The sequence below is a fragment of the Cupressus sempervirens genome, chromosome 11, assembly GCF_028749045.1.
Source record: "Cupressus sempervirens isolate cs-2001-9-10 chromosome 11, ASM2874904v1, whole genome shotgun sequence".
NCBI lineage: Eukaryota > Viridiplantae > Streptophyta > Pinopsida > Cupressales > Cupressaceae > Cupressus > Cupressus sempervirens.
Window position 1 is genome coordinate 225,645,213 of NC_143128.1, and position 26,866 is coordinate 225,672,078.

At 37.3% G+C, this 26,866-nt stretch overlaps 1 long non-coding RNA gene across 2 annotated transcripts in view; it reads right to left on the reverse strand.

The window, feature by feature from the left end:
• Positions 1-26,866, reverse strand: part of LOC149528977 (uncharacterized) — a 186,285-nt gene that overhangs the window by 15,245 nt on the left and 144,174 nt on the right. The window contains exons 3-4 of one of the 2 annotated variants that reach the window (XR_016359037.1): positions 3,895-3,961; positions 3,708-3,770 (exon numbers count right to left, since the gene is read on the reverse strand). This is a non-coding gene — a long non-coding RNA (uncharacterized LOC149528977). Of the gene's footprint in view, positions 1-2,913; positions 3,771-3,894; positions 3,962-26,866 lie in introns of those variants that run through there. The other variant, XR_016359039.1, reaches the window with a different exon arrangement.

Below are 26,866 nucleotides of genomic sequence, written 5' to 3' on the forward strand. Positions count from 1 at the left end.
TTGGTTAACACTACAATCTTCTTCACTTCCACCGACTGGCTTGGTAGCCTCTACTACACTCAGTTTGCACCAAAATTTGCCTTTGAAGCTCAGTAAACACTATTTAGCTTGGCAAACACTACAAACTAACTTAGGTGCTCAGTAGACACTATATTCTGACTGCTTAGCTTAGGAGTAACTGAATCACTTGGTTATCACTACAAACTGAATAATAAGCTCGGTAGCAACTATAGAGCTTGGTAGCAATGTAACCAATTCACTAAGTGTTGAGTCACTAATAAACAAATCGACCTTTATGTCAACAATCTCCCCCTTTGGCATTAGTGACAAAAACACTTATCAAAACAAAAATTTGATCATTCAAAACTATAAGTCAAAACTTCCTTTTCCATCATTCTATGTCTTCAACTTGGTAACATACTCTATTTTTTTTATTTTTTAAAATTGCTTTTGTAAAGGTATTCCTTACTTATTCATACTCCACTATACTACTCCCCCATACACATATGCACGATATAGTATACTTCTCATCCTTTTCATACTATATACACTACTCCCCCTTTTTGACATAAATGCCAAAGGTGTATAATAACTATATGTTAATACCAAAATGTGATAAGAATTCAGAATGTACCTTCAAAATAAGTACCATTTTATTATCCCAATTTTCCTAAAGTACCCTACTTGCACGTAATACAATCTGCACTTCAGTTGATAATTCCATCATGTGATCAGCTATGGAGAAGTTGTTATCATGGATGAGTGTCTTTGCATGTGCAATATGTTTTTGCAATGCATCCATATTTTGAAGAATCATGCCTTGGATTTTTGCAAGTGTGGCCCTGATCTTGGCTTCTTCCTTCAATAGTTTTGCCTATAGAATGGTCAGAGATTTGATCTTTGTATGATGTGTAGAGCTATGGCTTGGGTCAAGTGACAGCAGATGTGCACTTGCCTTCATGTCTTCATCTATCTTAGATAATTTCTCCTTGATATCCTTGGTAAAGATAGATGTGTCATTTAACTTGACAAATAATAATACAACATTGTTAACAAGGGTTTCTAGTGTACCAAGAATAGTAGCTAACTCTACTTGGTCTATTGCAATCCTTTGTGCAACTTGTTCCAACACTCTGTTCTCAAACTTCCTTTTTGTTCTCTAAAGTAGTTTCTCCTGTCCATTCAAGTCTTCATTGAATTTGTGGACAATATCTGCTAATTGATCCAAAATAGGTCGAGTGCTTTCAACCTCAACACTTAGAGCATCAACAAATATGCTCTTTATGTCTTCAAAGACTTGGTTTTCTTTCTTCTTTTCTCCTCTAAGCTTATGTTGCTTAGCTCTTTATTTCAGTTTTTCACCCATGGTGTTCATTTGATCAGGAGTGAAGGTAGAGATATTCCAATTTGAAATAACTATATCCTCATTGAGATCAATAATTTCTTTTTCTTTCAAAATGGTGGAAATAACTTGTTTGTTTCCCCTTGTCTAGGACTCCAATACTCGGTTGAGACTCTTTCTCAACTATCATTGTACTTTCTATAGATACATTTGGAATAGAAGTAATAGTTGAAAATGATGGACTAGCAATAAAAGTTAAAATGACACTAACAACATGAATACCTTGTTGCTGCTTGGTCAAGCTTGATGAAGGAGGACCTTGCTACTCGGCAAATGAAGTATTGGGCACCTCTATCATTGTAACATTCAGCTAAACAAATTTAAAGCTTGGTTGGGTACTTGGTCTAGCTGTTTTATCAACAACCAACTTGGTAGAAGCTTCTCTGAGCCAAATTGCAGTAAGGTTGTGCTTGGAGAGTGAGGAAATGACGCCATGACTACTGCTGCAATTTTCTCTGCATCAGTTTCCTCAATACCTTGCATCTCTGGAAGATTTCTTCGTAGCTTCCTATTCTTTCTCCTCATCATCCAGATTGATATCATCAAGTTCATCATCTTTTATTTCTATGTCCTCTTCCTCATCATCATCATCTTTGTATTCAACATGTACGATAAAGTCACTAGGTTGATGCAACTTGTAAATGTTTATTTGATTTTTTGACTGTTTGGTTAAAGCTAAACAATACAGCAGGTGTTTTTTGACTGTTACTTTGCTACATAAATTACCATTCAAAAGGATAGGGGGTGAAACTAATTTAGCAATGCCTACAACTCAGCTGAAACAGTACAGCATGTATTTTTTGACTGATACTTTGAAATATTGTTTCTAGATTTATAATGAACAGCAATAAGAATTATAATATTTTTTGGTCTATCTTTTCTGGTTTATTGTTTTGGTACATGGAAATTATGAAATAATGATGTTTTTGAAGGAAAAAGAAGGCTCCTTACTGAGTCTCTTAAGAGACTCATCTATTCTGATATTGATTCACAGGTTAGGAAAGCAAAGTTCCTAAAGCTGTTAGATGGTGGCAAGGTAGAGATTGAGAGAAAAGAAGTCGTGTATGGCTACACAACAGTTAAAGACAAAGAGGAATTCAACATTACCCTCACTGATTTCAGCAGGCAACTGAAAGAAAGCAGAAGATGGAAAGGGAAAGATAAGGTAGAACACTCTCGAGTATAGGTGCACAGAATTTTGAACAAGAAGTTAGAGGTATTCCTTTCAGCCGGTATCTCTTATTACTTTGATCTCATCATCATCTAAAGACAATCAGTTACCATACCTCGTGGAGGAAAATACTGATGATTCTAATTATGTTTCTAGTTAGAATTTACAATGGTTACATGTAATTTTTTGTATCTGTTCCTATATATTTGGATCGCCAGTAGACTGTGACAACGCTTTCTAGCTTAGTGGGTTATTAGTTTATTTTCTCTAAAAACTACTCGATGATATATTTTTATCTAATTTATAATCAAAATACCAAAAATAACACAACAGACATACATAAAATAATGATACCCAGAAAAGCATCAGAATATGGGCTTACAAAATAGTTAAAATCGTAAAAAATGTTCATTCAAACTTCAATAAGTTGTTCAACTCTCTCTGTGAGTAGACCTTGTTTTCAAACTAAGATACCCATTGTTGGGAGTGCGAGCTTCGATCCACATTTTCCAAGAGCAAGATGCAGTCTTCTTTCCTACAACATAAATGTGTTAATAAGTCTTATAAGGAGAAGTTAAAGAATATAATTAGACCTATCGATGTTATGGATTTTAGAATTCTATTTATTCAAAGCAAAAAGTAATGAAGCATCCAATATCTCAAGACTTGTTTCACAAGCTTCCCCCTTCGCACCTATAAAATGTCAGCGAGATGCTTGAATTTTATTTGTTACATGCCTGATCTAAAAACACAACAGACATACATAAAAGAAAGACACCCAGAAAAGTATCAAAATATGGGCTTATAAAATTGTCAGAGTATGACAATTGGTACGGTGAAAGAGATGCTAATTATTAATACAGACATACAAAGTTTTCAAGGAAGATAGAATATTTGTTAATTCCATACTAGATAGTAATTTCTCTCAATGCCAAAGATATTTTAGAAAATTAAAGTTTTCACTTTCAAATTATGAGCAGTTTGAATATTTCATTCAAATACTTTACTGCAATAGCCTGAAAATGGGAGAAGAAAAGATTGGTGACAAAATATTTAGAAAAGAGAGAATGAGAAAAATTACACATAGCCTCTGATCTATTAAACTCCATTTTAAATAAAACTGAGCTTCCTTACTATCATATATGTGTCTATGTTGACCTTAGGAAGAATCCCAGCTTCTTTTTCTCCGTTTGATATCTGAGACAAGTTTTGCATTTAGAAGGAAAAAGAAAAGCTTAAGGCTTTCCTAGATTCAATATTTTTCACATAGGAAAATAAAAACTAGATGTATGAAATCAAAATGAAGGTGTCTTATGCATACCTTTATTTAGCCACATCCAACATCCAATATGTGGAAAATGTCCTCCATCACTTGCTTCCCAAGGTACCTAGGAAAATACAAAGATTGACACTAGAATTTTATTTCTTACACACAAAAGAAACACTAAACTTATTAGAAGAGTGGTATTGTCTTTCAATGTACTAAATTTCCATGAAATATGCCACGACACTTTTAGAGATCTATTGTAACTTTCAGGCCATTATGCATCTGTGTTTTTAGTTTTCTAAAATTTCAATCTTCCTCTTCAAGTTCTGAAATCTGAGGTACAATATAACCAGTAGGTTGGTTCAAGTTTCAACACAGCTATAAAACGTGCTTTGGAGGGTTTGGAGTTTGAACTACCGAACCATGTCATTTGCAGGTATAGATTTATATAACTAGATACCACACCATGTTTGTGTATTATGTTTCATCGTGCCCTTTCTGGAATAAAGACTTAATCTTGTCTTGGAAAGAACAAAAAACTGGGAGTTCAAAACATGACAACTTATAAAAAATCAAAGCCCATAGCAAAAGGATTATACGAATTATGTAGAAACGTTGAGATGAGATCTATCTGGCAAAACTGATATTTTTGAATGGAAGTGAACCTCATCATCTATCATTTATATGTTCTTTGTGCTGAAATAAAATGTAATTTAGTGTGCTACTTGTAAACCCAGATTGTGTATGCATTGGAAATTCTTTTACAGTGAACATTATTCATACCTGCATGTTGGTATGGTAATTGAGGGTCTTGGCACAGACTGGACACACGAACTGCATGGGTTCAATCAAAATATATGATTCTGGAGGAATCTAGTATTACTGACCACCACCTTCTTCTGACAATGGTGATTTATATCTGCACTCTTCCTATAAGACAATGAAATGATAGGGGGGTTCTAGATGCAGAGCCACAGTCAAATTAGATTTTAATTACTCTGGCTCTTCCCTGCATGCCTCCTCTTTTGCTTCTACTCTAGCTGAGCTAACACTAGAAAGAAAAATCTCTCAAAGGTGATGACCAGGTTGTTTGTAACAATTGATGGAAGAATAAAGTATTACTAGGCTGAATGGCAACATTCGAGAATAATTCTTCTACCTGTTTGAATAGAGCCATCTACTTGACCCAGAAATGAATCCATCCATAGATTTTAACTTTTTATTTCTCAAGATGATGATGGTGGCATGATAGGGTACTGTGTTCATCACGGTTATATGTTACATCTCAAATTTTGCCCTAATTTTAATTTTGATTATGATTGTTGGTTTAACGAATTTATTTTTCTTTCTCTGATTATGTGAAACAAGTTAGTTAATTATATATATTGTATCAATTGATTATTTCTTTCGTAATCATGTGAAACAAGTTAGTTAATTACATACGTTGCATCAATCGATTATTTCTTTTCCTAATCATGTGAAGCAAGTTAGTTAAATTATATATGTTGTACCAATTGATAACGAATTATTCCTTCATGATCATGTGAAATGAGTTGGTTAATATAGACGTTGAAGAAAAGGCTGGCTCGAAAGCATTTGTGTCAATCAACTACCCCGCAAATGCGACAAATTGGAATCCTTTATCAGTGTCTACCTTAGAATAATAGAGTTTGCATCTGCACCACCCCCTGCATACAGGCGTCAACATCCTCTATTATTTTACTTCTTAGATTGGTATCGCCAAATTATTTCATGAACAAGAGAGGGAAGAGACATGCAAGTTGATTTGTGGGGATATATCTTATTCCACAGAAGAGAGATGTAGGTGATGGATCTGAGTGGGGTTAGTACAAGCACAATATAAAAGGTGGATTGGTACCCAGGTGGTGGCTTTTCCTTGTTCATTTCCTCAATTCTAGATCGATTGGTTTCGTTGTACGGACCTCCCACCAATAATAGAATAAGTCGAGCTCGATTCTATACATAACATGCCAACAATAATATACCGACCCCAAGAAATATAGTTTCTAAAAAAAGGGGCCATAGAATTGTAGGGGGTCACAGAGAACTATAACTATAATTGTTCCTTTTGGCATGTTGCGTATAAAATCCCCTACATGCATACCCCCTACTATTATAAGGTAGGGCACCATAAAATTGAAGGAATATGGCCCAAGCTTCTATAGTTGGCATCCTCCTCAATTCGATTGAGACACACATACCTGCTATCCCCTACTACTATAAGATAGGGTTCCATAGAATTGAAGGGTTATGGCCCAACCTTCTATAGTTGGCATCTTCCTCAATTATATTGAGGGGGCATGCATGAACTAGATGAAGAGCACACAATTATATTGAGAGGGTGGGGTGAATTAGTATAATAACCAATTTTGCCAACTTACAGCTTTTATCCAAACAATTAACTTCAAATGCAGAAATAAACAAATATGCACATGAACATGATAATACAAAGATTTACGTGGCAACCCAATGCGGGAGAAAACCACGGAAAATAAATGCTTTCTTACATAAACTTTTCTTTTACGATGTTTTGTAGGCTATGACCTACTAGAGGCTCCAACTCCTATATTTATGAGCACCGACTCACGACTCACTGGAAGCTCCAACTCCCACACTTTGTAGGCCCTAACCTACTGGAAGCACCAACTCCCTCTACTTGTCTTCATAAGCACCAACCCACTGCACACCAACTTCTTTTCCACCTGATCAATGTTGCTTACTTCAACTGATGATGGATCTTGTTTTCCTCTTAAATACCTTCCCTTCTTCAATCTGTTTTTATTGTAGTCTTAAATCTGCAATTTTGTAATCGCCATATTTTTATTATATTTTCTTTGATCTCATGTATACTACTTTTATAATTCTGCAATGTAGATATTATTTATATATTGCACTCTTTGTATTAAATATTCACATGCACATATATATATGTCAGATAAATCTGATTACATATATTTTTCTTTTTAAGCACTCACACTCTTCTCTTCATTTATTTCTCCACTACACTTGCCTGTTCATTCATTCATATATTTCACTTATACCCGACTTCCTCTTTCGTCCGCTTACATCACTATACTTCTTACTTACTCTTCTCATATTTTATTACTGACTTCACATTTTCATACTAACTCCACACTTATTAATTCTCTTCTTTTCTGCACTTTTTCTTCTGCTTATATTTCTCACTAACAAATGGAACACTCCTTATTTATATGATAGTATAAGAAGACATGACCTTTGACAAACAGTTATGTCCTTTCTTATCTAATTTAAACAATACAAGCAATCTGTATTTTGCTAAACATAATATTTAATTCTGACTTTACACAATGTATCTTGTTGTATATTGGTCATATATTTGCTTTTAATATATAGGACACAGTCTTCATGTATTGCCTCTTACGAATGATGTCTTGTCTGAATTTTGTCTTGTGCAGCTTCCTTAAACCTATATTCTTTTATCCGCTATTGGCGTCTCCTCTTAATTCTCTCTATTTACTGTAGACTTCAGTCCATCCTTAGTCAGATCATGCACTCTAATAGTAAACAAATTTTATTTTATTTATTCCTTATTCTATAGCAACGATATGAGACAAAACTAAGGTAGGTATGTCGTCTTCATTTGCATCCGATATCTTGTCATTTTTGTTTCATATCAACATATTAATTCCATCATGACTCCTTGCTGATTGATCACTATTATCTGATATAATAAATGCTTCTCTTTAAAACAATCACTGGAAAAGTAATACTCCTGTGTGATAGACAAGTCTCACTGTTGTAAACAGATGCCACTTTCCAGAATTGAATCGCTTACTCATAATATATTGTTTTTATCGGGCCTTTCATATGTTACCATTCTGATTTTCATTGCTGTTTGTATACTGCCATATACAAGTTTCTGATTTTTGGATTAACGGGTTCTATATTAAATTTGCTATCATCTTCCTGGCACTTTATACATGCAGAATGACATCAGGCTCAGATGTTCGATATCTTTAATCTTTTAATATTTTTCGTGTTTCGCATGTGTGCGGACCAGTGTAATCTTGAATAAACGTAGGTATTATAGCTTTTGTCAGTTTCAGGTCTTCATTGTGAATTCATTGATTCTTGTAGACATAGGCATTTGAATAGTTAGGGACATGACTTAGAAAGGCATATCACTGGCAGATCCATTTTCTGAACTCCCAACGACAAATATGGCAAAAGTGATTCATATGGTTTGTTCAAGAATGTCGGGCTCCTCTGGCATCACTTGCTTGTCTTTATTATTGCTTAAGTTCTTCAATTTTAGTTTACCATAAAACTTCATGCATGTTGCCGTTATTTTGACTGTAGTTGCTGTCTGATATCATTGTCAAACATCTTCGATTATAAGTTTGCTTGTAACAGAGATGCACCTTCACAGACGGCTTCCATATATAACAACTTCAGATATAATTTCAGCACTGCATATCCATGCTTTGTCTTAACCTATCAGATACGGTGACAATCAGCTCATTAAGTCAAGATATTTTAGCACCAGATCGTTTCTTTAATGCTACTGTGTCTCCCTTCTTTACTGCAATTGTTTGGCTTTATTGGGCTCAATATAGAATCTGGTATTGTGTACCTTACATTACATGGCACCTCTATTTTTAAGTGTTTCACTGTTTGTTTTTATGTATGCGTTCAGTGTGACTTCATATCGCTGGTATTCAATATTCTTTATTGCCCTGCTTGTCTCCAATAAATAGAATGCTGTTATAAATAACAACTCTGTCCATACTTTCAAAACTGAACTGTGCATATACGATGACGTGGATGTATTCTTATTGCTTACTTGCCATCATTTGTTTTATTTACAGAGACCTTCTTAAGTCTGAATACTGTCTTTATATCTGCTACATTGATCATTTCCTATTGCTTCATTCATGTTACTATCCAATGTTTATACTTAGCCAATGTAGAAAGTGATATGCTGATAGCTTCATATTTCCCTTACGGTTCAGACTTTTTCACTTCATATCTGATGTTGCTTTGCAGGCATATGTTGTTTGATGCTTCCTTCCTAGTTCTTTTAAGTATGATATCATTTTGCTTACATCTTAATATCACAATTTTTAAATCTTTAATTTAAACAATTTCTTCTATACTCATATTCCTTTTATCAACTTTATATCCATACCTCTTCATGACATGTTTGCCCATTTGAGGCTGATGATGCTTATAGTTATGTTCATCCTTTGACATCAATGACAATATGTCCATCACTATATTGTCATTCTATAGCGAACTATAACTATCACCCCCAAGAAATAGAGTGGGGGGCCACGGTTGCGTATAGAATCTTAAAAGAAAGTACGAAAGTCAAATAATCTTAGTAGGGGCGATGGAATTTGATCAATCCCACCTAACTAGAATTCTCTGCCTGTAGAAGCTCCTTTAGAATAGTAGGCAATTGCCATAGATGTAGAAGCTCGAAGAGCTATCTTTTTATGCAGAGTCCTCCCTTAGCTTAGAATAGTATAAACATCCAACACAAGCTAGCCATCAGCTTCACGGGAAGGGATGAGAGGGAAGGATCGACCCAACCCACCAGCACTAAATGTTGTTTCTCTTCCCACCCACCTCTCTCTCATTCCCAGGCCCCTCAAATAGATTGTTGTTGATAGTTTTCTGCAACAGTATTGATTTCTCCGACTGAACTGGGTGGGAGTGGAGTTGGCTAACAATTCCACCTATTTGAGTTGATCCAATCAAGTTCAACGACACGGAAGGAGGTGAAAGCCCCTGCCATGAAAGAGGGCAGGCCATGTAGATACAGGACATCACCGGTGCACCATCATCTTGTAGGAGATTAGATTCTATACATAACAAGCCAACTATAAATTAATAGAATTATTACTTCGCACAATAATCTCTTTTCAATTCTAATAATGAATAAAAATAGAGAACAATAATGTGCTTATAAAATGGTGGGGGAGGTGACCCTAAAATTGGGGAACTGCCCTCCATAGAGTAGTAGGCATATTATCCCCTTAAAATTCTATGGGCAAGGGATACAAGTTGAAAACCTACCATAACAAGGAATCCTACCAAAACCCCTACCCTAACAAGAATTCATCAAACCTACCCTAACAACAAATACTTTGATTACTACCCAGTAGAATTGTAGGGGGTCAAACAAACAAGGATGGAAGGAATGAGGGAAGGATCTAGGAAAATGCAAAACCCCATGGATGCAGCCAAAGAAATGAAGGATTGATCAATGCATGCAAGGAGAAGTATGCCCTACTATTCTATGGGGACCTTAAATAATATGTGAATTGATCGATTTCGGGAAGCAAGGAAATAAGGATTGATTGGTCAATTTTAGGAAGCCCAAAACCAAGCATCAATCGAAGGAAGAAAGGAATGATGGATAGATGATGGAATGAATGATGGCCCTACTATCTATAGGAGATTCCCTCCCTTAATAATTGCACATTATCCTTGTTTTCCCTTACCATAGAGTGGGCAACCCTTACACGGCCTATATTGAATTGAGGTGGGGAGGGGGGGTAGGGGGGGACCTCTAGGCTTATTTAAATGCCTTAGAATTCTAAGGCACAAACCCTTACTATCTGTAGGCCTACCTTATATATATTAAGGTCACCCTTCATTGATAGTTGACCCAATAGAATTGTAGGGCCTTAGCCTTATAAATAGTAGGGTCACCCTTCATTGATAATTGTCCCTATAGAATTGTAGGGCCTTGGCCATATAAATAGTAGGGCCACCCTCATTGATAATCATCCCCATAGAATTGTAGGGCCTCATTTGGTTTGCCTATAGAATAATGGGCAAGGTAAACTTTAAGAAAGCCACCTCCAAAAAAAGATATAAAATATTGGCGAATATTTCATTATTTGGAAAAAACAAAATTATTTATATTGGTGAAACTCTCAATTTTTTATTCTAAATATGATTAATTTTGGCGATTATTTTTGAATCATAATTTTTTTGTATAAAATATTGATGAATCTCAATAATAATAGGAAGCTCATTAATCACCATGGAATATTACAAATCAAAATTGAACATTTTTTTACCTTGTGGAATGTTATGAGAATCGTTACATATACTTTAAATCAATAGTGAATAATAAATATGGGTGATATATCCCTAAATTAACTGATAACTATGATAATTATTGGTCAGTTCAATTTAATTTCTCCAATAATATGATATATTTAGGTTACTCAATTCTATTCATGTAACGAATATTGTGGCGAATATTTGAGTTTAAATTTTTCAATAAAATAAATTATTGAGTGATTTTAAATATTCTAGAATTGAATTTTATAAAACTGCGATTTAGGTTGTATCAAATCTTAAATTATTAGCCAAAATACTAGCCAAAAAATTCTAAAATTAGCCAATTTACGAATATTAGCCACTAAATTATACCCTAATAATGGGCATAGAATAGTAGGGCTTGACTTCTCACCAAGTAGCTCTAGCTATAGCTGTTGGACTGAGGGAAACCCTTTATAATAGTAGGGGCTTAAAATTCTATGGGGTGCTGGGGCTTGAAGAAAGATCTTCGCTTTCAATTCAACAACTGCGATCCCTAATCTCTAAAGGGCTCGACACGTCAAACTCCCTGTCATGACCCAACAGGGTGGTCCCTAAGATTCTATGGCTCTAGAGCTCCTGCATTGAAATGGCTCCATCTGATGGGAGGGCATTACTCCTCGATCAACCATCCAGTTGAACAACTACTATCTATGGCCCAACATTTGAATCTTGCTGGTATAGCCCATGCTAAAGACCTTTTGATTGTTGTTTGCCCTCCTTATTCTATTGGCAATCCTTCTTTATGGTCGGGTTGGCCTCTACTACTCTATGGACAATAGGTATTTTATCACTTCCATCCAAGGGTTGGTGCTCTTTCCTCTTAGTTCAACTAGTCCATGGAAGTTTAGGGAACTACTTTCTCATTGGTCTAGCCCATCTCCACCTTCTGGCATACCCTTACTATTTAAAAGGGAAGGGCCCAATGAAGGATGGATAAATGGACTTATTTAGCTTCCAAGCACTAGTTGCAGGCCTATAGAAATTTAGGGACTATAGGAGTCATCCAGAACCCTACATTAGCAAAATAGTTTCTTGCCCAGAGGCACCCATGCTTGGGTAACAATGATGGTTGGGTAGAGAATAGCTCCTCTACATGTAGTAGGACCTTGCCTCCTTGTCTCTCTACCTCTCTTCTACTGCACTTGCCTCCCAACCTCATCCTATAGAATGGTGGGCAATATGAGGTCCTGCCTTCCTCACTCATTTGAACACAGTGCCCAGGATAAATTCATAGATTTTAAGTTCTCTGATCAGCCCTCGACCCCAATTGAGCTCTACAAGGTCTCTATTCTCCTTAGGTACTCATTCATTAAGTATGGCTGAGGAGCTTGAAACGGCTAGGGCCCTTGCATCGAAACAGCTCCATCTTGCCCTTTTTTCTATTATTCTATCGAGTCTAACCAAACTAGAATATTTAGAGGAGAGGTAAGATGATATTGCCTCAAGCGTTACCCGGGGATGCTGCAAGAGAAGGCCTTGTCACCGAACAAGAGGACTACATGCTCAACTACATAATCCATAAACTACTTGACTAGTTAGCAAATATAGTTGGGCTCGACATCCATAATATATGCTTGCCGGTCATTCTTCCTAACGGTTGGCCTAACTCACTTTGTTTATTTTTCCAAAACTACTATCCTTCAAGAACATTGATCTCGAGAATAAATACTCTGCTTAGGGGGGATTTTAGGCACTCATCCTAGCATTGGTGAGTAATGGAAAGCTTTCACCAAGGGTTCAATGTCTCTAACTTGAACCCATCAGCCCTACCATTTATAACTGTTTAGTGTTCAGTCAAGGCTGAATGAAAGCTTTTGTATAGCATTTGTTTAGTTTTTGAGGATGGCCCTTCTTTCCTACTTCCCTACTATTATTAAGGGTTCACTTCTTTCTATCCGGTACCCTAACTCTAGTGAGTGAGTTAGGCCAAACTGGCTCTTCAGAGTTCTAGCTAGGGTGAATGAAGGATCCTTTCAGATAGATTAGTCGACTAAGCGATAATAAAATAATAGGGGTCATTGTTTACATCTTGGTCAAGACTGGAGCACACCCTCTACATCTAAATCGTCGCTTTCACATCTTATCCTAACCCTGGATAGTGATCAATCATGGTCAACCTGAATGTCTGAAATTATCCCTTCTCAGCATGTCTGCATGGCCTACTACATGCAAACGTGCCCCTTCATAAATAAATTATTATGCATCAACCCCTACAATTTTATATGGAATCGAGATGCATGCAAAGGTCAACTATCTATCCATCTATCTATTTGGTTAGGGTTGGCCCCTGCATACATAAACAACATCTCCTCTACACCAGAATAATAGTATACCGGTGCCCTAAAATTCTATGGGCATGAAAGGCCCCTTTCATGCCCATAAATTTTTAGGGCCAGAAGCATCATATGTGCATTCACATGCATATCCCTACCCCTATATTTCTAAGGCGGCTAAGGTCCTCATCCATTATTTCATGAAGCCCTATAATGGTTCTATGATGTTCAAGAAAAATGGTAGGAACTAAGCCTTAGAATTTATAGAAGCAGGCATGAAGGTGAGAGGGGGCTATGGTGGAGGACATTATGCAGTAACTAATTCAGTTGTTAAGCAACAAGTGATTATGTATATTATTAAGACCTGTCACCAGTACCATTTTTAGATACAACACCAACAGCAGAGCCAGTCCCCAGTGAATAACAAATAGATTATTATGCACATCTAGAACGTGTCTGCATCAAAACTACTTAAGAAATAGGGTACATTCCCCCTTGTTCCTTTATGCACCTTCTAGTATGCCTACTTGACACCCTTTAAAATAGTAGGGCTATGCCTTACCTACTACCAAGAACAAAGGCAGGAGAGGCTAGAGTTTATTTGTAGCGAGCTTATACATATCCATTCATTGTAAATAGAATAGACCAGTCTGCATGCACCATATCCACTTATAGTATAGACCCAGAATGAAGGTGACCCCCCCATCCTTACTAGTTTCATATCTATGCACAACAGGAGTAGACATTGCATATGTTGGAGACCCACCAACGAAAGGTGATCTGCCAACATAAGTCAATTCAGTAGCAATTGTTGATTCTAATCTCATTCCAGATCCTACAAAACCATAACCCCTACTAGTAGGAGAAAAGCTAGCACAAAGAGAAAATGCAGGGGCTTACACTACAGTAGCAGGACCCCCACTAGCAAGAGCATAGCCAATTGTAGTTGTTACTTCAGTCGATTCTGATCTTGACTTTGTTGCCCACCCACAACAACTACAAACCCATCTATTGAATCCATTTTTTCTATTGAAGCAACACGAACAACAGCAGGAGCCTATATATCGTTGGAGGCACAGGCTCCCAATAAAGGCATCCTGCCTGCCTGCCTATAGAGGTTGCATCTAAGCCTGAAGTAGTTGCAGATCTGCACAGTTCATGATGGTGCATCATCATAAAGCCTATAAAATAGTAGGAGATCATAGTGATAAGTATTCATATTCTAATGAAGATCGTCTATGCTGATCCATACCCATATACCATAGCAAGGGCTTATGTAGTAGTTCCAAGTCCAAATGAAGCCAAAGTCTCTAGATCCAATAGCAGGAATAGACCTGCACAGTAGCATCAGAGCCCTACTATGTAACTGAAAAGAAATCTAGCACCAGATACAGATACATATCCAGTAGTACCAGTTACAGATCCATAGCAAGTACCACCAATGATAGCATATCCAATAACAAATCCAGTACCTAAACACCCCATCTGCACAGTACATGATGGTGCATCATCATAAAGCCTATAAAATGGTAGGAGATCATAGTGATAAGTATTCATATTCTAATGAAGCTCGTCTATGCTGATCCATACCCATATACCGTAGCAGGGGCTTCAGTGGTAGTTCTAGGTCCAAATGAAGCCAAAGTCTCTAGATCCAACAACAGGAATAGACCTACATAGTAGCATCAGAGCCCTACTATGGAACTGAAAAGGAGTCTAGCACCAGATAAAGATACAATTAACTTCAAATGCTGAAATGAACAATTATGCAGATAACACAGTAACACAATAACAAGAACAATTATATATATATATATATATATATATATATATATATTTGTCCTTTTACAAAATGGCTTGTAGGCTTTAACCTACTAGAGGCTTCAACCTCTAAGTTTATGAGCACCGACTCTTTGAAAGCTCCAACTCCCACACTTCGCAGGCACCAACCTATTGGAAGCACCAACTCCCTCTGCTTGTTTTCATGAGCATCAACCCACTGCACTTAAACTTCTTTTCCACCTTGATATTGTTGCTCTAACAACGAATGATGGATCCTTTATATGTCTCTTAACTGAAACTACTATACTTCTTTCACCAATCTAAAGAATACAATCTTCTTTTGTCTTCTTAACTTTGTAGTATTCCTCCACAATTTACTTTTTATTTTGATTACAAAATTTATCCCATTCACATCTAAATATATCTATGTTCCTTGGGGACGTATATCCAGCCTAAAACTAGGAGTTTTGGAAACGGGGATGTCCCGAGGACGGGGGGACGGGTGTATGGGACGTCCCCTAGCTGTCCCCAAAAAAGGCAAATTACCAGGGGATGCCCACAAAACTTGGGGATGGCTGGGAAAAAAAAGGCCGTCCCCGGTATGGAAAGAGGATGCCTAGATGTCCCCCAACCGTACCAGGTAGGGCCAATTGTCTCCAATTTTTTTTTTTGGGGTAAGTTTATTGTTTTTTATGCAAAAAAATTTAAAAGTGAATATTAAAAAATAATTTTAAGGCTCCTTCCTAGGTCGCCGAGGGGGCCCCCACCCCTCTAAATGTGGTAGAGGCAAGATAGGAGCAGCAGTCCACTTCATTTTTCTATGTTATGTTTTTTATGTTGAACGTGAACATGATTATGATACATTGATACTTATTAATTTATGGCAGCCCTCTAAGCCTTTGGGCATATAGTTTTAGGCATATTTAGATTTAGATTTTCAGATTTATCATGTTTATCATTATGATATTGTTCACTGAAGTCTGATATTGATATGCATTTTGACAATTGAGTATTGAAATCGGATATTATTTCCTAGATGGCATACAAATGTTGTATGTTATGGTTCTATAATGTTTAAATGACATTGCTTTATGCTTAGTTTCATATGGCTTGTAAAATCTCTTCTTCAAAAGTCAATGCTAACAATTATTGATATTATTTATTACTTGCAATGTTCCGAGACCAAATAGGGCAACTAGATCTTAACTTGTTCACACATCAAAGATCCTCCAAAACAAGGCTTTTGGCTTCTCGCATGTTAGATACAGATGACCATATCTCACACTCTTCCAAGTACCTTTGACATTGATTATACTTATAGTTTCATTTATTCAACCCTTTGACATCAATGACAATACTTCTATCAAGCCCTATCCCTATTATTGAAAAAAGAAGAAGGGGAGCCAGCAACATATATAGAGACATGTAGCATATATACCAGCAGCTGTGAAGCCCCTACTATTCTAAGGCCTGGTCCAGATCCAATGGTGAAAACAGTATAAGCACCAATAACCTCATAGGCATAGGCATAGGTTGTATTTAGAGTAAGCCATATCAAGAGCATCTTATCCAGTACCTCATCCAGACACATATCCAGTAGCTACAGTTGTTTAGCTTGAGTCGGGCGAACCGGTAGCCTAAAGAAGCAATGGGCCAGTATAGGTTGAACTAGAGCTAGGACATAGACGTATATAGAGACAGATTGAGGTCCAAATCATGACCTTCTTTCATGATCCAAATCAATATCCATAAGCATCAAAACTAGCATATGAGCCATTACCAGTAGCTTCAATCACAACTAGAGTCAATAGCTATGTTGGCATAGGTAAGGGCAGTACCAATAGATTCAATAGAAGTAGACCCTACCCCTACCATTCTATAGGGATCCAGTAGAGTCAATAGAATCAAGAGATCCAATTGAGGTTGTTAGTTCTGTAGTTGGTTCAATACCAGTAGAAGCACCAATAGCACCCCAGCTGAATTTTAGGTAGGTGCCATTACCAGTAGCTTCGGTTGCAACTAGAGCCAATAGCCATGTTGGCATAAGTAAAGGTAGTAGCAGTAGATTAAGTAGAAGTAGACCTTGCCCCTACCAGGGATCAAGTAGAGTCAATGGAGTCAGTATATCCAATTGAGGTTGTTTTTGTAGTCGGTTCAATACCAGTAGAAATGTTAATGTTTAGTAGCTTTAGTTGGATAAACTATAGTGCAAATATATATATATATATATATATATATATATATATATATATATATATATATATATATATATATATATATAAGTGTGAGATATAATATATATATTTATATGTTAAATATATGAGATATTTATTTGTCATTATGTTAATTAAATACTAATGAATAGACATGTCCTATCTCGTGAAGGGACATGTCTATCCATACTTCATCCTATATTAGAGAGATGGTTGCCATTTGGAAAGCATATACCAAAAATGACAATGCAACTACATTTGTCGTGATCTCTAGGAAAATAACATGGTATCAGAGCCATGCTACAAATTTAAAGAACTGATGAACATCATATGATTTGATATATTGTCTAAGAAAACGCAAATTGATAACAGAACTTCTGTGAAGCTGTGAGGAGAATAACATCTGGAATCCAATGGGAACCTTAGTGGAGAGTAAACTCAATTTTAGCACCTCAACGAAGGCAATTCAAAAGGAAGTTCCAGCACAATTCATACATGTTAACGATCCTTGTAAGATACGTAGAGTTACTAACCACACACTCACAACATAAATTACAAGTTATCTAGAGCGGATTATGAAAAAGAACCAAAAAAGAGGTATAAAAATTAGAAGTATACAGAACTAGGCATGACAAAGGAAGATAATAGAAAGAGATACTGAAAATCAGATAAATTATTTGCAGAGCTGGTCTTCATTTATCACATAGCAAGGGATGGCGATAATGTCAAACATGAATATAGTCAAATCAGTAGTCACACGCCACATATTACACAATGGGTACAAGTAACCCCCATTGTTAGGCATGAAAGATGAATTAGCCTTCACATCAATATCCTTTATCTATCTCATTTGTTTGGCTCCAAATAGTTGATCGATAATGTATATATTTCTCAATCGATATAATCTCCAACGACATATATCTCAAAAGGTATTCAGAAGGGATCAATATTTAGATTATATGACATACAAGGATGATTAGATTGAATAAGGGATATTTGAGGAAAAGGATATAGCTTTAGGTTACATCTCAACACCCAATATTATACTCAACAATTAAATTATTATCAGTTGTCTCCTTCTGACCAATGATATTTGGGAAAAAATTCAAACTTAATTCTTTTGAAAATAAAGCACTGCTTAATAGGCATATTTGATTGCAAGCATTAGGGATAACATACTACATGGTGTGACAAATTATATTATGAATTCTCCTAGTCTGATTGTTTTTTAATGGTGAGAAGTTACAACTACATAAATGCAATAAGCGAATACTTGCTAACTAATTACTATACCTAAGAAAATTGATGATGGAAAGCTGTTTAATTAAACAAGTGATTATTATGATTGATTGATCTAAGGAAATAAAGAAATTTGAATGATGCAAAATTTATACACTTCAGCCATGAAAATTGAGTATATTTCAGTACTTATTCAAGCACCTTTGCAGATTTCAATGGTATAGAGGTCAATATAAAAATAAAATATTTTCTGCAACTTGATGCGGGAGCATCTTGGGTTGCCTTGTAATCCTACTCATTGTTTGTTCATTCTGGCAGTGTTAGTCGAGTTTCAATGTTAACCAAGCAGTGTTAACCAAGTTCCAGTGCTAACCAAGCAGTGTTAACCAAGTTCTAGTGTTAAATGAGTGTTCCTTTGTGTGTCGAGTGAACCTGATATTTGCTAATACTCGGCAGTGGTTTTCTAATGCTTGGTCATGTCTTGGTTTTGGCTTTGCTTGAGTTGTTTGTGTTAGGTTTCTAGTGTGAGTCGACCTTGGCATTTAACTTGGTTGTATGTATTTAATTTCTGTTGTAAGCCAACTTGTGGCTTAAATGTGTATTTAATGCAAGGGTTTATTTAATTTGTAACATACTAGGCCGACTTGTGCCTTAGTTGGGTATAAGTAAGAGGGTCTTGTGGAGTCTTAAGTAATAATCATCCAGCTTGGAGAAGAGGATCAAGTATAGGAGCAAACCTTGATAAGGACTAGTAGCTAAGGCTTGGGAAACAAGGAGATTGTTTGGTGGGCTTGTGAGCACAAGTTTAGATCTTCCTTGGAGGTTTCTACCAAAGTATGGATCTGGACTAGCTAGGGTTTGGGTTGGATCTTGAGGGATCTTGCAGAACTATTTTTTTAATTGCTATTGTATTTGGCCAAAACCGAAAAGGCCTTATAGCCGGGCACATTGCATGTAAACAGTTATTTTATGAATAAAGTGTTGTAATTGGTATAAATCTTGCATTGTCGTATTGTTTCCGCTGGGTAGTTATATGTTGGGGTTGGGACATCGCTTTTGGGGATTCTCCTACCTCATACAGCATCAAAACTATACATAATCAGCAATCATAAGAGTGATTCCTACATGGAGAGGAAATGATACAAAAAAAAGGAAGATTGATTTCCGACTTAGAGAAAGATTGAGATTCAGAGGGAGCTTGACATTTTATTAGATTCAACCTCGAAAGAGAGGGAGAAGATAGAGGATATGGTTCCGTCAAACTTCAATGATCTTGGACATATTAACTCAGACGAGGTAGATCATGTAGAGAAGGATTCTCAAATGATCCAATAAATTGTAAACAATTAAGAGGACTGCAATTTATGAATATTGTTCATAACTATATGGGCCTATCCCCAGTATAAATCATGAGGAAGTGACAACTTCCAAATGATTATCACTTGTATTTGTAGAAGTTATTATAAGGTGAGGATCTTACAATAACTTCATTCAAATGTCAAATGAGTTGACATTCAAATGTTAAATGAGTTGACATTTAAATATCAAATGAGTTGATATTCAAGAAACTAGAAAGTCAAATGAGTTGACTTTCAAATGTCAAATGAATTGATATTTGCCAAATGAGTTAGCATTCAATAAACTGGAAAGTAAAATGAGTTGACATTCCAGAAACCATTTTTTACATTGAGGTATTATATTATTCATATTGTCTATGAATCTTGTTTATCCTCCCTAGCTAAGAGTAAGAGGGAATGCTAATGTTTGGTAGCTATAGTTGGATAAACTATAGTGCAAATATATATAATTTATATAAGTGTGAGCTATATATATATATAGTAAATAGATAAGATATTTATTTATCATTATATTAATTAAATACTAATGAATAGACATGTTTATCATTATGTCCCATGAAGGGACATGTTTATCCATACTTCATCATATATTAGAGAGATGGCTTCCATTTGGAAAGCATATACCAAATATGACAATGCAACTACATTTGTCGTGATCTCTAGGAAAATAACAAGAAGCACCAATAGCACCCTGGCTGAATTTTAGGTAGGGTCATTTGGCTTTGATGGAGTTGGATCAATTGGCAACCAGAAGCTCTTGGTGCTTCTAGCTCTTCTTTTAGCTTTGGCTCTGGCTCTCGATATGGTGTTGATGTGAGAGCTAATATTGATTCCACTTCTGTCAGGTCCCTATATAGATAAAGGGTTAGATCTACTGCATAACCAACTAGTTCAGCTAGATTGACTAGACAAATAAAAACTAGTGCCACCTTAGCTTTCTTTGCCTTAAGTCTTAAAGATCATAATTGACTTAACTAAGAACAAAATTGACATCAATAGTTGCGTCGTCAACAAAATATTAGTATGGATCTCGATCTAGATCTTGCTCTGTGTCTACCCCTTCGTTTACATGCATATCCAATATAAGCACTTGATCCGGTTGACCCACCACATACACTGTGCATGGACCCGACCTTATATCTATTAGGTATGTCTTAGATCCAAGGACTAGCCGAAGACAACAAGGGTAGAGGCGACAGGTGGTATGGGTCAAGGCAATGGGGACTGGGGGAGGTACAATAGCAAGGGAATATGTATATCCAGAGTATACATTAAACCAATTGTTGATCCTGTCTCTATTGGTCCAGTCGCGTATAAAGCCATAGCCTAGCTAGCCTAGAAATTGATAGGATGGGCTAGGATGAGGGGGGGGCTTCTATATGCACGAACAATCCATATTTCCAATAATGCCCTACACTCCCCACCCTACCGACCATACCATGAGGAATGTAGGGAAAAGTGGTTACCACTGGATGGAGTCATGTTTGAGCTCGAGATTCTCATGGTTCTTTGCTTGCTGAGGCAGCAAGGATGGAATGAAATGTTACCATCAATAGTACCTCCATGGCTTGACATAGCTTGTTCCCAAAGAAAAGGAATGCTGAGGCCAAGGAACAACCCCTTTGTAATAAGATCAACAGGTAATAGGGGCAACCCTGCTACCCCATAGAATATTAGGCAACTGAAGAAAAGGAACACCGACACCAATGAACGCCCCTTTTGCAACAAGACCAACAAGTGATAGGGGCGACCCTATTGCCCCATAGAATAGTAGGCGAATTCAAGGTAACCGGGGGTGGAAGACCCCTACATCTGCATGCATACTCACCCTACTCCCCTACTATCTTTAAGGAGAAAGTTAGGCTAGTGTAGCTCCTAAGAAAATGAATGTCCATCCTGATGAGTGAACTACATTTATGTTAGGAGAGTTGAACTACCCTTCCTAATTTATACAGTGAGTCCTTAGGCCAGATTGACAATAGGTGACAGGGGTGACCCTGCTACCCCATAGAATAGTAGGCGAATTCAAGGTAACCAGGGGTGGAAGGCCCCTACATCTGCATGCATACTCACCCTATTCCCCTACTATCTTTAAGGAAAATTTAGGCTAGGTTAGCTCCTAAGAAAATGAATGTCCATCTTGATGAGTGAACTACATTTATGTTAGGTGAGTTGAACTACCCTTCCTAATTTATACAGCAATTCCTTAGGCTAGATTGAATCCCCAATCTACGGGTGGGAGTTAACTACGGGTGAAGATGGTTGGCAACTTCTTTAGTCTTACATCTGGTAGATGGTGCATCAATTAGGCCTTTTGATTATAAAATCGTCTGGATACTATCTCGATGAAGGCCAATGATGTGGACTCTTCCAGTTGCCTAATAGGACCTTCAATATGTCAACTCCAAACCCCATTGCCCATTCCTCCTATCCTTCAAATATAGGGGGTGGGAGTAGGGCTTGAACTAACTTGCTTTAGCTCATTCTCACCAACAGCCCTAGTATCTTCTATCAAGCAATCCTACTGCCCTTATAGATGATAGAGCCCTTATAAATAGTAGGGGGTAAGGGGGGAACCCCTACCCCAATTATTATAGATAGTTTGTGCCCCTATATAAACAAATTATTGTCGACAAGCATGTAGCTCCCATTCCATACTAGGTCGATAGCCCTACTAATTCCATACATAACATGCCCACCCCACTGCATACCCCCTACTATTGTTAGGTCCTTCTTGGCAAGCACAATAATCTACCCTACCCTTATACATCGTAGGTGGTGGTCCCCTTCATTGTAGAGCAATAGTGGCCCTCCCAACACTAAATACCCTGGGCCTATTATAAAGGTAAAGGCCCCCTTCCACCACAGAGCCCTTATTGCCCGACTATTTGTCCCCCTACAATTTTATAGGGAATCTACCCTCCCTAGTGATTGTCTTAAACTAGAATGGGATTCATTTGGCCAGTGATCTAATGAGAGCGGCAAGAGCATTGACACCTATTGGTTCCAAGAAAAGTTGACCTTGTAGATAGCAGGGAGCCCGGTGATGGGTTTTAGTCATATGTTGAATTATACAATAGGGGTGGGCACGTTCATCCCTATCAAGTTGACAACAACACCTTACAACTATTAAAGAGGGGTTAAGGCAGGAAGCCCATTGGGGCCTACCCATATTAAAAGCGAGAACATTAGCAAACTTCTATTTAGCTAACCCCTTACTATCTATAGGTCGAACAAGTCTTTAGCGAATCCCAAGCCATCTATGTTGACTCCCTATATAAATAGTAGGGAATCTCTTCATGTCTTTATCAACTTGACCCAATTGGAATGGAATTAATATTCCCTAATTGACCTTTGCACCTTTGCATGCTAACTCAGAGAAGATAGAGATATTCCATTCGTTGAAGTTGAGGGCATTGTTCAATTGTTTGGAATAAAGTCCTGATTGTCCTGGTATTGATTTGATCAATAGGGGTTGAATGATTAGATACTAAGCCAAGCCATATCGAACCTAAAGTAGCGCTACTATAGGCAAAAAGTGGAAAATTGATGGTGCATATAGGCTGACAATTATAAAGTAAGGGGGCGGTCATGGTTTTGATAGGGATGTTTCCAACAAGGAGGGAGAGGGATTGTGATTTAGATCACTAGGATAAGCAATTAAACCATATATTCCAAGATACACTAAATGTCTGGGTTTTTCCTAAACTAAGCTAAAGGGGACCCCTTTCCCCTTTCTAATATAGGGTTTGTGCTAATAAAAAAATGAAAAATTGGGTCAAAAGAGTTGATGTGCCATGCAACCCTAAACGATGAATAAATAGACCTAAGTGAGTTGAGGATATTCTATATGATAGAAAGATGTCTATTGCAAACCACAGACCAAGACTATAGAAATAAAACTAAATGATAGAAGATATCCCCTCTTGACTGTAGCTTGGATAGGGGTTGGGATTTCCATTTCCACTCAAAAGAAAAGTAGCATGAGAGGTGGACCTTTCCTAGTACCAATACTGTCCATAGGGCATCCTATAATTCTATGGGGAGTGATTTGGATTTTTTGAATGGATTAGGATTAGGTCCTCGATGAATGGTAGCATTGGGGGTTTCAATCATTAGATGTTAGGACCCCAGTCTTTATTTTAGCCAAGGAGTGGGGATTTAGATACTATTAGAGAAAGAGAATGAATTAGGTAGGAGGTTGTTGGATGCGAGATAATATGTTGGATCCGTAATGGGCCCTTTTTTGCCACTCAAACCAAGGGTGGGGTCCCTACACCCCATGACCCTATTGGTGTGGGGTGCAAGCCTTTCAGTTCAGTTTGTTTGTTGGGGGACCCTAGGCGTGTTAAAGCTCGTACGATGTTTTGCCCCGCTTGTTCACTCCCTCCCTATGCGACAAATTGTAGGGCATTGTTTAAGAATGGGAATATTAGAAATTGCTTAGGCCCCAATCATATGGGTAGGGGCGGGGTATAGGCGGTCGATAAAATAGATAGAATAACTGGTTGGTGGTGGATTAACTAAAGTAGTGCTCTTACTATTCATTGACATGCGGCCCCCTCAAATATTCTTGACATTGTTGATTAAAAGCATCGATCGGGTCAAGTGCAAGCCAAGTTAACATTAGGAAGCTATTTATTAATTAGTGTTATTTTTGGTGAGATAGTAGTGTACATTAGTCATGCAAATCAGTATATATACTAATCCCAACGTGTCAGCTCAATTAGACCTCCGGTCAAGTAATAACCTGTTGCTCCTAGATCCTCTTTATACCCCTAGAAAATAGTAGGTTCAGCTCAATTAGACCTCTTGTCAAGTAATAACCTGCTGCTCCTAGATCCTCTTTATACCCCTAGAAAATAGTAGGAAGATGTCAATGCCCTCACCTCAAATTGAAAATAGATAGTTTAGGTAACATCTATTGGTCCTTAACGAAAAGTTGGGTCTGATTGTTTCATTGTTTACCCCCTTTCAATAGCAAATCAAAGAGAATATTCTTGACACTGTTGATTAAAAGCATCGATCGAGTCGAGTGCAAGCCAAGCTAACATTAGGAAGCTATTTATTAATTAGTGCTATTTTTGGCGAGAAGGTAGTGTACATTAGTCATGCACATCAGTATACACTAATTCCAGCATGTCAACTCAATTAGACCTCTTGTCAAGTAATAACCTGCTGCTCTTGGATCCTCTGTATACCCCTAGAAAATAGTAGGTTCAGCTCAATTAGACCTCTTCTCAAGTAATAACCTGTTGTTCCTGGATCCTCTTTATACCCCTAGAAAACAGTAGGTTCAGCTCAATTAGACCTCTTGTCAAGTAATAACCTGCTGCTCCTAGATCCTCTTTATACCCCTAGAAAATAGTAGGTAGATGTTGATGTCCTCACCTCAGATGGAAAATAGTTAGTTTAGGTAACATCTATTGGTCCTCAACAAAAAGTTGGGTCTGATTGCTTCATTGTTTACCCCCTTTAAATAGCAAATCAAAGAGAATATGTCTTTGCCTCCATTGGATAGAGCCATATAGGGTAAGGCCCCTAGTATTTTCTAAGGGAACTTCTAATCCTTAGTAACATTTACCGATCCCATCCCAGCGTTGTTGAAATGACTGACTATCTTATCCATGACCTCGATATGGTGCAGTAAGAATGAGCTGTTATATATGGTTATTCGACGACCTCAGGTACTAGGTTTTCTATTTGTGTTGGATTCCATTCCAATGTTGTGTTATGCATATGTATTATCAAATATTCTATGAAGTTGAACTTCCTATTCCAATCCCTACACAACTGTCCCAACCAATTCTATACATATTGAAACGGGGATAGGTTCCTCCATCCACAAAATGCCACGACCATCTCAGTGCGGCTCGAATCCAAAAAAAGCAAGGGTCATCTGGGCCTATCCCTGGAAAGCTACGAAATGAAACATTCCAACAAGAAATAGGGCACTATCAACAATAAAGGTAGGTAACTGGTGCAATTTGTTGTTTTAGTAACCTTTTATCCCATGATCCCTTCATTCCCATATCACTCCCTTCATGCTCGAGCCATTCCTTTCATTGGCTACACCTAATTCTTACTCCTTACCCTTGATATATTAAAAAACCAATTCACACGACTACTAATAATAATATCAACAAGAAAAGATAAAACAACCCTATCCACCAACATCGGAACCCCTATCTATCGATGCCTAGTACTCTATGGGGAGCCCTATACCCCACTTTATGCCTAATATTCTATGGGGCCCTAGTGCAATTTGTTGTTTTAGTAACCTTGTATCCCACAATTCCTTAACTCCCATATCACTTCCTTCATGCTCAAGCCATTCCTTTCATTGGCTACGCCTAATTCTTACCCCTTACCGTTGATATATAAAAAAGCCAAGTCACGTGACTACTAATAATAATATCAACAAGAAATGATAAAACAACCCTATCCACTGATAGAAGAACCCCTATCTATCAATGCCTAGTACTCTATGGAGGGACCTATACCCCACTTTATGCCTAATACTCTATGGGGCCCTATCCCCCTATACATGCCTTATCCACCTATGGTAGATTTTGAACTGGTTGGATGGAAGACCACCCACCCCTTTCTATATTATTTGAAGAACACTTTTTTTAGTTACCCAGGGCCTAGTTGGAGAAAGTCAGAGTTGGGAGCCATGCTTTTCAAACCCCTTCTATCTATAGGGCTGCCCTATCTTCAGACGAAGGGTTAGTTAGATCTTACCATCTTAGTTAGTTGGAAGGTTGGTTGAGCCCTACTATCGTAGTTAGCCAGAATTGCCCCACTCTTTTCCAATTCAAGCTATATTGAAATGAAAGTTGTTGGGCCAATCCTGAATAAGTTGCCTATCCACCTATGCCCTACCATTTGATTCAATGCTTTCGATATCTCTGAATACACAAGGCCTAAGGGAAGTCGAAACAAGGGGCTTGAAGGGAGAAACAAAATTGGAAGACCCCTAGACAGAATAGCTCTAAGCCCTCTCTTCTTATCTCTAGATTTGTTGCAAACACCT